This window comes from Pongo pygmaeus, chromosome 8, assembly GCF_028885625.2.
Source record: "Pongo pygmaeus isolate AG05252 chromosome 8, NHGRI_mPonPyg2-v2.0_pri, whole genome shotgun sequence".
NCBI lineage: Eukaryota > Metazoa > Chordata > Mammalia > Primates > Hominidae > Pongo > Pongo pygmaeus.
In genome coordinates this window covers 10902236-10915228 of record NC_072381.2, presented here as the reverse complement: position 1 = coordinate 10915228, position 12993 = coordinate 10902236, and the positions used below count along the sequence as shown (strand labels likewise).

Genomic DNA, 12993 nt, shown 5'->3' with positions numbered 1-12993 from the left:
ATAAAGATTTTATTTAAAGATTTTAAATAAAATCTTGTACCAAGCCCAAGTACAGAAACAGATACAGTAGTAGCTAAAGTTTATTACTAGGTACTAGGAACGGTTCTAATTTCATTAGGTGTGTTGATTCATTCACTCCTCATAACCAACTTGCTTATGAGGTAAGTTATGAGTTGTACTTCCCATTTGTTAATGTAAATGAAGACATTTGGGTGTGGAGAGATTAAGGAACTGGTCTGAGCTCTCAGGGCACTGAACTTAGAAGTGATGCCTGTGGACCCGGTGAGTAACCGCCACACAGCCCTTCTTCCATCTGCTTGGGTGCTTTTTAAAAGGGATTTTTAAAGTCATTTCCATAAATGGAAAATCAGCTTCACTGGTCTTTGGGAGAAGGCAACTGCAGGGAACAACTAAAATATAACAATTATTGTTATGCCCAGACACTGGGGTGGGGATGGGATTGGGGTTAGGATCAGGATAGGGATGGGTAAGAGGAATCCCTGAGTCTCACAGATTCACTCCTAAGACCCTATAGAGAAACCCTAGAGTTTAGGAGGATAACGTTTGAAACCCACTTCCCAAAAGTATTTAGAGAGGAAGGAGAGAAATTATCTTTTAAAGGATGCATTGAGTCCAAGAAGGGCAGAATATTTTGCCTTTCTTTTTCTTAATTTCAAGGTCCAAGTGTGTGTGTGTTTATGTTTACATATACTGGATATTAATTCCATGCTATCACATACTGCAAATTTCTTTTTCCTTTTCCCTAAGTATTTCATTCCTGATTTCAATGGATCACACCTAATGGATCTGTTTCCTACTAAGAAATAGGCCATCAAGACAATTAATTCATCTTCAACAATGAGGGTGCTTCCTAAACACAAACAAACAGAAATGTTGCCTTGTTCAAAACTGGGCCAACTATTTATCTGTAACACAGAAAGGCAACAGTAAATTTTCTATTTATAAAAATGAGTTAGGTTCAGCCTTAATAAACTTCAGCCCCGAATTAGTTTTCCGCCATGTCACTCTATAAATTGTAAGAGTTCATTCTCTTTGTCTTCTTTTTCACAATTTTGATACATTTACCCCTTTACATCAAAATTTTTTTTTGGCATTCATAATGATTCTTAAAGAGTCACCTCTCCTGAGAGTTCCCTATCTGTTAAAAAAAAGAAAAGTTGAATCCATGTAATGCAACATTCATGATTGTCCTGATGGTACCAGCAACAAGACTCGTCACTTTCCTTTTCATACAGCTAACATTTCTGTGATCTCCCTCCGCCTTCCTTTGGTTTCTTCGGTAGAGAAGCCAAAACCACAACCCAATTCCAAACAAAAATAAAGCCCACTGTTTGTACCTCCTCCATCCAAGCAAACCCAACCCTCTAAGCCTGTGGTTTCCGCATGTATTGGGGTTAGAGTCATGAGGGAAGTGTGGGAAAATGTGGAGTATCAGTCAGGAGGCAACACTAGGAGCCGAGGAATCTGCATTTCTATCAGACCTTGGCAGAGAGCGCCCTGGGAAATGCGGATGTAGAAGGTCACAAGAACATCTCTCCTGGTTATACAGCGTTCCAGGTGGGCTTTCATGTGGTTGAGGATAATATCATTAGCACCAAAGGTGAAAATCCATGGAAGCTCATCTTATTTTAGCAGAAGAGTAGGATGGGCCTCGTGGCACGAGTAAGCCAAACAAGGAAAAGGCATTCACCATCAACTGTAAGTAAAGCCAACCATTTAATAAGGCTCTGAAAGACAGGTGTGGTGTCTTAGTAAGTTGCTGCCCCACAAAATGTCTAATTTCCTGGTAGGGACTTTAAAAGAAAAACTGGTTTGTTAGGAAAGAAATACAAAATTTTCTTTGTCATTTTTTTATTCGTCTTTCTTTGGGTGTCTCCATTTCTTATAAACTGCAGTTTTCTTCCTAAGGATCTGATTATCCTAAACATTTTTTTGTTTTTGTTGTTGTTTTGGAGAGGCTTGCTTTAAACTTATTTATTCCTAATTCTGTTACTTCCTGGTTTAAATTCTTTCCCTTTCTGGTTATCCTAGTTTTTTTTTCTCTTCTTATTTTTGCCGGCTCTTGCCTTCTTCTCAGGTGAGTAAGCTCTCTCCATCCTCTTAAGAAAGTGAAATGACTAATTGGAAATGCATTCTCCTGCTGCAGAAGAAGATTTCCCAATCTTGTTAACGTGCCAAAATTTTAAGGTTGGCAGATGGAGTGAGCTAAAAAACCCCAGCACTTGCTCTGGACCCTGGAAATAGGACCCAGCTTCCCATGCTTTTCATAGCAAACCACGGCGTGGCAACAATGATAGTCAAGGGTTCCAAGATAAAATACAGCACACCCAGTGTGCATCAGATTTCAGAGAAACGACAAATAATTTTTTAGTATAAGTATGGCCCTAACCATTGCATGGGATATACTTATACCAAAAAAAAGAAAACATTGTCTTTTTATCTGAAATTCAACTTTGTGTTCCTCTGTTTTTATTTTCTAAATCTGGCAACCCTCTGCTAAACGGATTTTAAATAAAAATTACCAACATCACTGTGGTGATTATTTTTTATTTATGGAGGTTGGTAATGGTACCTTTGACGTTATTGACTAGGCGTCAAAATAAATTTATTTGTTCTTCAAGCTTTATATTGTTTTAGTTGTTATAAGCCAAACATAAAAAGGCCCTTTTGAGGTTGCTTTTTGAACAAAGCAGTGATAGGATCAAAATATGCCTATTTCTTCAAATATGGAAAATTAGGCAATTCCATACAGTCTTCTTGTCCTAAGATTGGCTAGTTGAACGCATTTTTAAGTGTTGGTAATATTGATGTGTTGAGAAGCATTGAAACTGATGTTTTGTAAAACATGGGGCATGTCTATATTATATTTATTTTATGCACAGTGACTTGGCAGTTAATGTAGCGACTATGTTTTCTTATTTTGTTTGTTTGTTTTTTTTCCCAAGCATCAGCTCCCACTGTAAAAAATCTGCACCTGAATAGTTAGCCATTAATCTTGAGTTACATAAAATGTGTTTTGTACATATCCTCACTTTAATGATGTCTATAGAGACAAACTTCCAAAGATGGCTTTTTTCTTTCTCTTTTTTAGATAAATGAATGTAACTTTAATGGGATTTCAGGTGCTTTCGTGTTTTGCTCACAAAACCTGATACAATGAAAAGTCTATGAACAAAGATATGTGTTTTGCTCCTTCATCAATGACTTAGGAATTGCTATTATGGGACATTTGATAAGCTAAAAAAAAAAAAAAAATTCTGAAGGGCCTCTAAAGAGACAGCTTCAAAGCCTGCTACATATATGTGAAAGACCCAGTGCATTATTTGGGGTCCACGTATGTGTCTGACATTTTCTGCTGGTGCTAAGGCTCTCCTAACAATTGGGAAGGAATGCTTTTTTCATTTGGAATCTTGGTCAGCTGAACAGGAGGGTAAAATGGATTAAAGCCAGGGGAAGGGGAATGTTGGATCTCTGCCAGGCATATTTTAAAGTGAGAAAGGAAGAGAGGAAGGAGACTCACACCCAGCCAGCTGCTTTTCATACCATTCAAAGGAATCACAGGCCAAATTTGGTACATACAGTAGGGGGGAAAAAAGAGCTTTAACTCCTATACTGCCATGGGAGATGAGATTTTCAAGGCTGTGTCATGTTCTTCTTTTAATTTCCAGTCGGCCTTTGTTAGCACACAGGGCTCACACCCACAGGGACAAAGGAATACCCAAAGGAAAAATCTGTGGCTCAGATAGTCTCCATATCATAGGCCAGGGAATCACACCTGAAACATTGATCTTACAGTCTTTTTTGGTTTTGTTTTTCTTTGAATGGCAGCTTTAGATTGTTCTGGTTTTTGTGTGCTTACAAACAGGACTTCTCATCTGTTTTTAAGAGGGAAATCTGAGTCTTCAAGGAAAGCCAAATACAGTTGCCAAGTTGCCAGTCAAAGAAACAATGTCAACACCTGCTCATAGAGATGGAATTCCTAACCCGGAATATTGCCCTTGAATTACAATGAGAAAAAGGTAGGCCTTCCATTATTACCCACTCCCCACTCCCCCACAAAAACTCCAGCAGACCTAAGTAAAGTTAAAATGTACCACAAATTCACTTGAAGACAGATCTAAAAACTAACTTGTTAATTTAATTCAAGGTGGTAACCACTGCACACAAATATTGATTGATTATTGATTGATTACATAAAGCATTTGTTGAGCAATCAAATGATCCGTTTAGCACGTCAAAACATTTTCTGATTTGGCTACTAGGTAAGGCAGTACTTCCCACTGTGGTGAGGAACCTCTCTCCCTCCCTCCCTCCTTCCTTCCCTCCCTTCCTTCCTTTCTTCCTTCCTTCTTCCCTCCCTCCCTCCTTTCTTCCTTTCTGCCTTCCTTCTTCCCTCCCTCCCTCCTTTCTTCCTTTCTTCCTTCCTTCTTCCCTCCCTCCCTCCTTTCTTCCTTCTTCTTTCCTTCTTCCCTCCTTCTTCCCTCCCTCCCTCGCTTTCTTTCTCCCTCCCTTCCTCCCTCCCTTCTTCCCTCCTTCCTTCCTTCCTCCCTTTCTCCCTCCTTCCTTCCTCCCTCTCTCCCTCCTTCCTTCTCCCTTCCTTCTCCTTTCCTTCTCCCTTTGCTTCCCTTCCTCCTTCTCTCCTTCCTTCTTTCCTTCAAAGTTTTTGATTCGTTGTAGACCAGTACTTCTGCTAAATACAAATAAAATCGAGCTATTAGAAAAACAATATAAACCCTATTAAGAAAAATATTGGATTAACAGCCATAAAATTACTCTGTCAAATTGCTATGCATTTCCAAATTCTTACTCCTAATCGTCGTAAACTGTAATAAACAATCCACAGACCAGCGCTGGTCCACTTTCAACACCCTGGGGAGCCCTGATAAAACGTATTCCCCAACAATAAGAAAACAATTCACAGAGACTTTTAAAGAATTATTTTAGGATCTACACTGAACTAGAAGCTTTATAATCTAAGGTGAATAGAAACTATATCCATTTACACTATTGATGAAAAGAAAAAAATACACTAAACTATTCTAGTAAAAAATGAAAAGTTTACCTCAATGATCTCAGTAGTCACCTGATGCCAAACATTTCTAAAGTCATAATTTAATGAGAAATTTAAAAATCATTTATAATTACATGAATGATTTAAAAGTTGGGACATGAGTCCATTGAAAATACATCTTTGTTTACTGGCAAAGTTGGAAATTTGTAGCTGTACCCCGGCTCCAACTGGTTTCTTGAATTCCTATTTTTTTTTTTTTTTTGCCACATTAAAGAGAGGAAAACAAAGCTCACCTGCTAGTTTACCACACTCAATCTATAAAAATCTCAGTGACTTCCCCCAGAAAGCTATGTAGACTATAAAATATTTCAGAGTGTTTCTAACATAATTTCTGCTATTGTATGTCAACATTTTTTTAGATCACTAAACAATTGAGATGGAGTTGTAAGTAGAAAGATCTAAAATGAAAATAGAGAATTTTATTGAATGAATACATAAAATTTAGTATGTATCAGGGAGAGTTCTAAAGGTTTACAAAAAGTAGCCCACTAAATACTCATAACAATCTCTGAGGTATGCTCTATTTTAATCTTCATTTTATAGGCGAGGAAACTAAGCACAGATGGGGTAAAGGACGATTGTAGTTTGTGGGTGGCAGAGGCCAAATTTGGAGCCAGGTGATCTAGCTTGAGAGTCCTACTGAATTCCTTACAGAAAGGGCATCTTCTAACTGACAATCAGAAAGAAGGATAAATAAAGCATCTTCAGAATCATATGGATCATTCAATTGGACAATTGAATGAACACTGTGATTTAAATAAATATTTTCCATGAACATATTTAATTCATAGAACATGGTAGAAGGCAGAAACCACAGGTTTAACCTTAGGTCACTGAAGATTCATTGGTAATCCTTTCACCAGTCACCTCTCCTTTTAAAAACCAAATCTGTGTCCTTTGAGCAAGACAGCGATAGTATTATCATGACCACTTGCTTGCCGTAATACCTGTCTTTGTAAACATCTATCCCTAATTTGTCCTTTATAAAGGAAAATAATTCCCACTTTAGCTCTCATATATGTATCATGTAATATACTCTATGAGAATTTATAAAAGAATCAATGGTTTTTCAGGTGTAGGCAACAGAAACTATGCAAGCATTTCCAGAATCCAAAGAAGGATTAGTATTGTCATATATAAATCAAAGCCTACATACATGTAAGTACTATCATGAGGGAGACATTCCCAAGGGGTAAAGGACAGAGCTAGACAACAATAATTATAGTAGGGTTCTGTTAGCACAAACTTTAACAAATACATAATGGGAATACAAAAACTTGAATATAAAAACTAATAGATGATTTTAAAAAACCATAACAGAGAAACTGGAATAAATTATTCAACTAATGTCATAAGAAATATTATGAGAACGCTGTGGAGGTAAAAAGATTAGATCTTCAATTCATATTCAAAACCAAAATAAATAACAGTCAGAAAAGTTAAATATACAAAGTGAAGCTATAGAAAATTAGAGAAAAATATAAGGAAGGCAAATTTTTGTCTTGATAATTTCTTTTCTTGCTTTTATGTGAAAGCATTTATAAAGAACAATTTTAAATAAAATGCAATTAAAAATATAAAGAAAAGTTCACGTTTGAGTTCATAAAAATCCGTTTATCAAAAACATCCTGTATAACAGTAAAAATGAAAGGCAAATTAAGAAATGTATATGGATCTGTTAAAGAGCAAAACCCTGTGGATACAATAATAGATAATATGTATGCAAAAGCCAAACCAGAAAATGTATGGAAGAAGAAATTCAAATGAAACAATGCATATAAAAACTATCTGTATAAGAATCAAGAAATATAAGTTAAAACAAAATGCAATATAGCATTTTACCCATCAAATTTGTAAACACCTTTAATTGATTATATGCAATGACACAATGAAGTACAATGAAATAGGCCCACTCATATATGGCTGGTGAGTGTTTCAATTGCTGTCCAGAAAGCAATTTGGCAGCATGTATCAAAAACTAAAAACAATGTTACGTTTGACACAGGATTTTTATTTCTAAAAGTTCTCTTCTTAAAGGTTTATGTGCAGGATATTCGTAGTAGTATTAATTATATTAATAAGCTATCAGAGGCAACTTAGTGTCTAATAATTTAATGTGGGTTAAATATATATGCATATGACATATCTATAAAACTGGATATTATGAAACAATCAAAAACATGTTTTGGTGGAATGACTTTGAAAGACTTTCAAAATGAAATAACTGATCAAAAGGCACAAAATGGTACACAGAATGTGATATCAATATTTTGTATTGCTACCAGGACTGCAAACTCAACTGCCAATAGTCCCCAGAGAGGAACCATAGAGGTACTGTGGACAGGGAAGTTGTCTATTAAAATGCAACAGTATTTTTTTTTCTCTTACTTTTCTAGAAACATTCAGCTTTCTTGGTCTAGCTTTCTCTTTTGCAATCATCTTTCCTCCCCACAACACCCATATTTCTTTCCTCTTACTCTAATTGAAGACAAGCCACAGGAAAATCTCTAGGGTAAGACAGCATAATAACTGGCAAGACAACTCAGTACCAACAAAGGGCAAGCAGGAGTGGGTGTGAAGCAGGAGAGAGGAGCTCTCCGAAGATAGGGTCCCTAACCCAGCTCCAATCTTTCCATGCCACTGTAGACTGGAGCCCAGACAAAAACACATTGAGCTGCTTTCAGTTTTTGACTTCCAACATTCATACTTATATGTGCAAATGGAAAAAAATACTGGAAAGAGGCTGGGCAGGGTGGCTCACACCTGTAATCCTAGCACTTTGGGAGGCTAAGGTGGGCAGATCACCTGAGGTCAGGAGTTCGAGATCAGCCTGGCCAATGTGGCAAAACCCCATCTGTACTAAAAATACAAAGATTAGCCGGGTGTGGTGGCACACGCCGGTGATCCCAGCTACTTGGGAGGGTGAGGCACGAGAATCGCTTGAATCTGGGAGGTGGAGGTTGCAGTGAGCTAAGACTGCACCATTGCACTCCAGCCTGGGCGACAGAGCAAGACTTCATCTCAAAAAAAAAAAAAAAAAAAAAAAAAAAGACAGAAGGAAATATACAAAAGTGATACAATTATTGGTACAATTTCAATCACTTAATTTTATTTTCTTCATACTTTTCCTTATTTACTAAGTTATTTCCATATATTTCTTTCTATAATCAGAAAACCAGGACCATTCTCATATTATTCTATTTAGTCACTCTTTTAAGAGGTACAAAGTAGTTTTAGAAAAAAAAAGGTCCTATTTTGAAGTTTGCCTCTGACCTCCTATTTTGAAATATATCCACACAGCTACATTCTTATAGACTGTTGTTACTTGTACAAACATTTCTTACTTGTCTGAAGCTTCTTTGAAAAGCAGGGCTTCAAAAATTTGTCTAATTTTTCTCCCATAATTATGGCTTGCACTAATCTTTTTTGGCCTCATTTTCAGCAAATCATATCTACTGTCCTCAAGTATTTCTAGGTGATGTTAAGCAATTTTCTAATCTAGTGGTAGAGTCTATTGGTGATACGATTTTGACAGTTCACTGGCCAAAGTGTCTTTTATTATAGAAAATATTAGGACATCCCATAATGATTGAACAGCACGGCTTTGGAAGCAGAAAAGAAGGCTTTAAGGTTTAAGCTAGCACTGCCATGCCATCTCTGGGACACATGCTTCTCTGGATAGTCACCTTATAAATGGGGATTAAAAAAAGAAAGGGGAATATAGAATGTAGCCAACCAGTGCAGTATTTGATCTAGGAAAAAAGAATGTAACAAGGTCAGCTGATTGAGGGTAATGATAAAATAACTGGGAAAAACTACAGAGCCCTGACTTTACGTAGGTACGTAGGGACAAAGAATGCTTTTCACAAAGCTCAAAATGAATTAATTACAGAATCACTGCTGTACATTAACAATAATCTTTATATATCTCTGCCTTCAGGTGTCTTCTGTATAAAAGCTAAGGCTTCCTGAGAAACAAGCTTGTTTGACCATTTCTCTCCTGTTTATGAAGCTTGCGTTTTACGAAAATTGGGAAACTGGAGAGAAAAAGCTTGAGTTCACTTTTAACCAGCTGTTGTTTTTTTCTAATTTCTCTGTTTTACTCTAAGTATGTTCTGTTTTTAAAAGTATTAAATGAAAAGCAAAAATGAAAATTGTCGATAGCATAAAAACAACTGTATCCTAGCTATTAGGCCAGCATTACTGGACCAGAAACCATTATAATTCATTTTCAAAAAAAGTGAATATATAACCTTGATATAACCTTTAAATAAGAATTTGTGTGTGTGTGTGTGTGTGTGTGTGTGTGTGTGTGTGTGTGTGTATGTGATATCAAACCTTAAGGGCTTTCTTCCCATTGAAGCATTAAAAAGTGAGAATTCTGATTTCTGGTTGACAATGTTTCAATGAATATGTCACTTTATAATTACAAATGCAAGGGAGGAACTTTTTATAACTGAATATTTAACACATATTAAAGTTCTAACACACGCCACATAATTTTTGTCTGAGATTGTCCATGAAGTGGGTATCTCAAATCATTCACTTGAAAACTGAAAATAATTTTCTGAGATGAGTTCACTATGAAAACAGGGATATGACCAGCTGCCCTGTAGCTTTTCCTTCCCTGCACTCCTGTGTGTGTGTGTGTGTGTCTACGTGTGTGTGTTTTAATAACATAATCCTTATAGGCAAATAAAGATCAAAAGGAGTAGATGGTAAATATTTCCTGTAGAGGCAGGAGGTAGAGAATGGTTAAATTCACTGTCTTTCAGATTTTCACTTTGCTTAATTCTAGAACACTTCTTATTCCTATAGCGCCTCTTCAAGTGAGATGGCAGACCACCTCAGGATGGAAATGTATTTCTTCACCCCTCTGTCTACTTCCCTGTGACCTCCTGCAAATAAGGTGAGGCTGTTTATTTTCTCACTTGATTTCCATTGTTTGAGTTGAATCACAGAATGTAGCAAACTTGCAATAGCAGATTGAGAAATAGAGAACTATTTCAAGGGTTTGTGGTTTATAACTTCCTTTTAAAAGAATTAACCCTTTCAAGGATTTTTTTTTTTTTTTTCAAATGGATCACAAGGTGTGACGCAAGACTTCTCATCATCCTGATCTGTATTATGATTGGCTTATTGGGTGCCTTCCTGATGTGGTAGTCCAGGGTCATTTTTTATTCCCTCTTGTAAATACCCAAGACCAGAAATCTATAGGTATAGTGAGTCCAAAGGAGATTTCTCTTCCTGATAACCCTTAACATGGGCATTATCTCATGTAATGCTCACAGAAGCACGATGAGGCATGTATTGTCCCTGTGTCACTGAGGAAACGAAAACATAGCCAAAATAGCCCTGCCGGTAGACAGTGGCACAATTGTGAGCAATTCCAGCTCCTGTGTGGCTGACCCCGGAGCCAGTGCTTTACCAGAGGTTTTCCACCTTGGCCTAGACCTTTTGTTTTATTTATTTATTTTTCCAATTTTGGAGGTTCCACTTGCAGAAAACATTTCTTTTTAAATTAGTTTTTTTCTAATTGACAAATAAAAATGATATATATTTATGATATACAACCTGACATTTTGATATATGTATGCATTGTGGAATGGCTAAATCAAGTCCATTAGCATATCTATTACCTCACATACTTTGCATTCTTTTGTGGTGAGAACACTTAAATTCTACACTCTCAGCAATTTTCAAGTGTAATATACATTGAATACATTTACTATAGTCACCATGTTGTGCAATGGACCTCTTGAACTTCCTTCTCCTAACTGAAGTTTTGTGTCCTTTGACCAACTTCTCTCCAATTTCTTCCCCCACCCCTCCCATGCTCCAGTAACCACCCTTCTACTCTCTGTTTCTAAGAGATTTCTTTTGTGGGTTCCACATAGAAGGGAGACCATGCAGTGTTTGTTTTTCTGTGCCTGGCTTACTTCACTTAATATAATGTCCTCCAGGTTCATCCATGTTGTCACAAATAACAGGATCTCCTTCTTTTTTTAAGGTTAAATAGTATTTCCTGTGTGTATATAACATTTAAAAAATCCATTTATCTGTTGTTTGACACCGAGGTTGACTCCATATCTTGGCTATTGTGAATTGAGCTGAAATGAACATGGGAGAGCAGATATCTCTTCAACATATTGATTTTATTTCCTTTGGATATATAGCCAGTAGTGTGATTGCCAGATCATATCATAATTCTGTCTGGGCTGGGAACTTTTAAAATCCCAGTGTCCATGGCACACTCCAGACGATGTTGAGATAGAATCTCACAGGCTGGCACCCAGGTGTCAGTATTATTTAAAACTTCCAGGTGATGCTGATGTAAAGGGTGGGTTGGGTGCCATTGCATTACATGGATTCCTGATTGATTACCATGAAGAATCAAGATGAGGATTGGCTGTAACTCAAACTTGAGTGAAATGCATATGGAATTTTATGCATATTCATCTTATATTTGACAGTAATCTTTCATATTGCAAATTTAATGGAATTTGACTTGAAAAAGGTAAAACTATAAGCACTTTCAACTGTAGTGTTTTCTATTGTAACTGAACACTTTGGTTGTAGATATTCATGGATCCAAGCCTACTTATGTGAAGTCTGGTTGTAGAGGTGAGGCCATGTGGAAGGCAGCTTGCAAACTCTATCAGCCTCCTGTACAGGTGATGATATGGACAGGAGACAGGGAAATACCAGGTAGAAGAGGGCAGTTACCCAGCAAAGGCCCCACCCTCAAAACAGAAATCCTGTGGCCCTAAATGGGAACAGGTATTCCTGTTTTTGTGCCCAAAAGTTGCCTTTTGGTGCATCACACCTCCCTATCCTGTACCCATATAAACCCCACACCGCTGGCTCCACAGGGGAGATGAAGAGAAGAGCAGAAGAACAGCAGAATGGAGTGGCAAATAGACGAGGAGTGTCTGAACATTGACAAGACTTTGGCTGGGGATGGTCAGAGAGGAGATTAGCTGCTAGACACCCACACTGCAGGGAAAGATCATTTTCCCACTCCATCTCCCTTCCAGCTCCCCATCCATCTCACCAAGAGCCAGCTCCTCCGCTCAATAAAACCTTACATTCATCTTTCAAGTCTGTGCGTGACCTGATTCTTCCTGGATGTTGGACAAGGACTTGGGTATCAAGAGGGCACTGAGCTGGTTAACACTTAAGCTCTTCATGGCAACAAGGCTAGCACTGTAACACACTGACTGGGGCTTTGGGAGTCACAGACACCCACCCCTAGATGCTGCCATGGGGCTGAAACCCAGAGGTGCTCATCCCAGCTCCTACACCTGCCCATCTGTGTGCTCCCCAACCTGTAAGGAGTTTAAGCACGCACAGCACCAGAACAAATAAGGCACATCCCTGTTGCTCATCCTGCAAGGGGGTTCAGGGAACTCTCCCATTTCAGTGACATGGGTTGAAATGTATTTAGTTGAATATCTGGAGCCATCTAAACCTCAGAAATAAAACCCCAGTTGACTCAAAGTCAGCAAGTTAAAGGTCGTGACCTTCAGTTCTTTATTTTTTTTTTGGGATGGAGTCTTGCTCTGTCACCAGGCTGGAGTGCAGTGGCATGATGTTGGCTCACTGCAAGCTCTGCCTCCCAGGTTTAAGCAAATCTCCTGCCTCAGCCTCCCAAGTAGCTGGGACTACAGGTGTGTACCACCACGCCCAGCTACTTTTTTTTTTGTATTTTTAGTAAAGACAAGATTTCACCATGTTGCCAGGATGGTCTCAATCTCTTGATGCCGTGATCCGCCAGCCTTGGCCTCCCAAAGTGCTGGGATTACAGGCATGAGCCACTGTGCCCGGCCCCATGACGTGCAGTTCTTATTTTGTTTGAGAGCACTCCTGCTTCGAGACTGAAGATTGTTGCTTAGAACTTC

At 38.0% G+C, this 12993-nt stretch overlaps 1 long non-coding RNA gene across 1 annotated transcript; it reads left to right on the top strand.

Moving 5' to 3' along the window:
* The first annotated feature begins 1481 nt into the window (after positions 1-1481).
* LOC129006778 (uncharacterized) lies at positions 1482-12191 on the top strand. The gene is made up of 4 exons (XR_008492067.2): positions 1482-1719; positions 3887-4040; positions 9911-10001; positions 11965-12191. It is a non-coding gene; the product is annotated as an uncharacterized LOC129006778 (long non-coding RNA).
* The last annotated feature ends 802 nt before the right edge of the window (positions 12192-12993 follow it).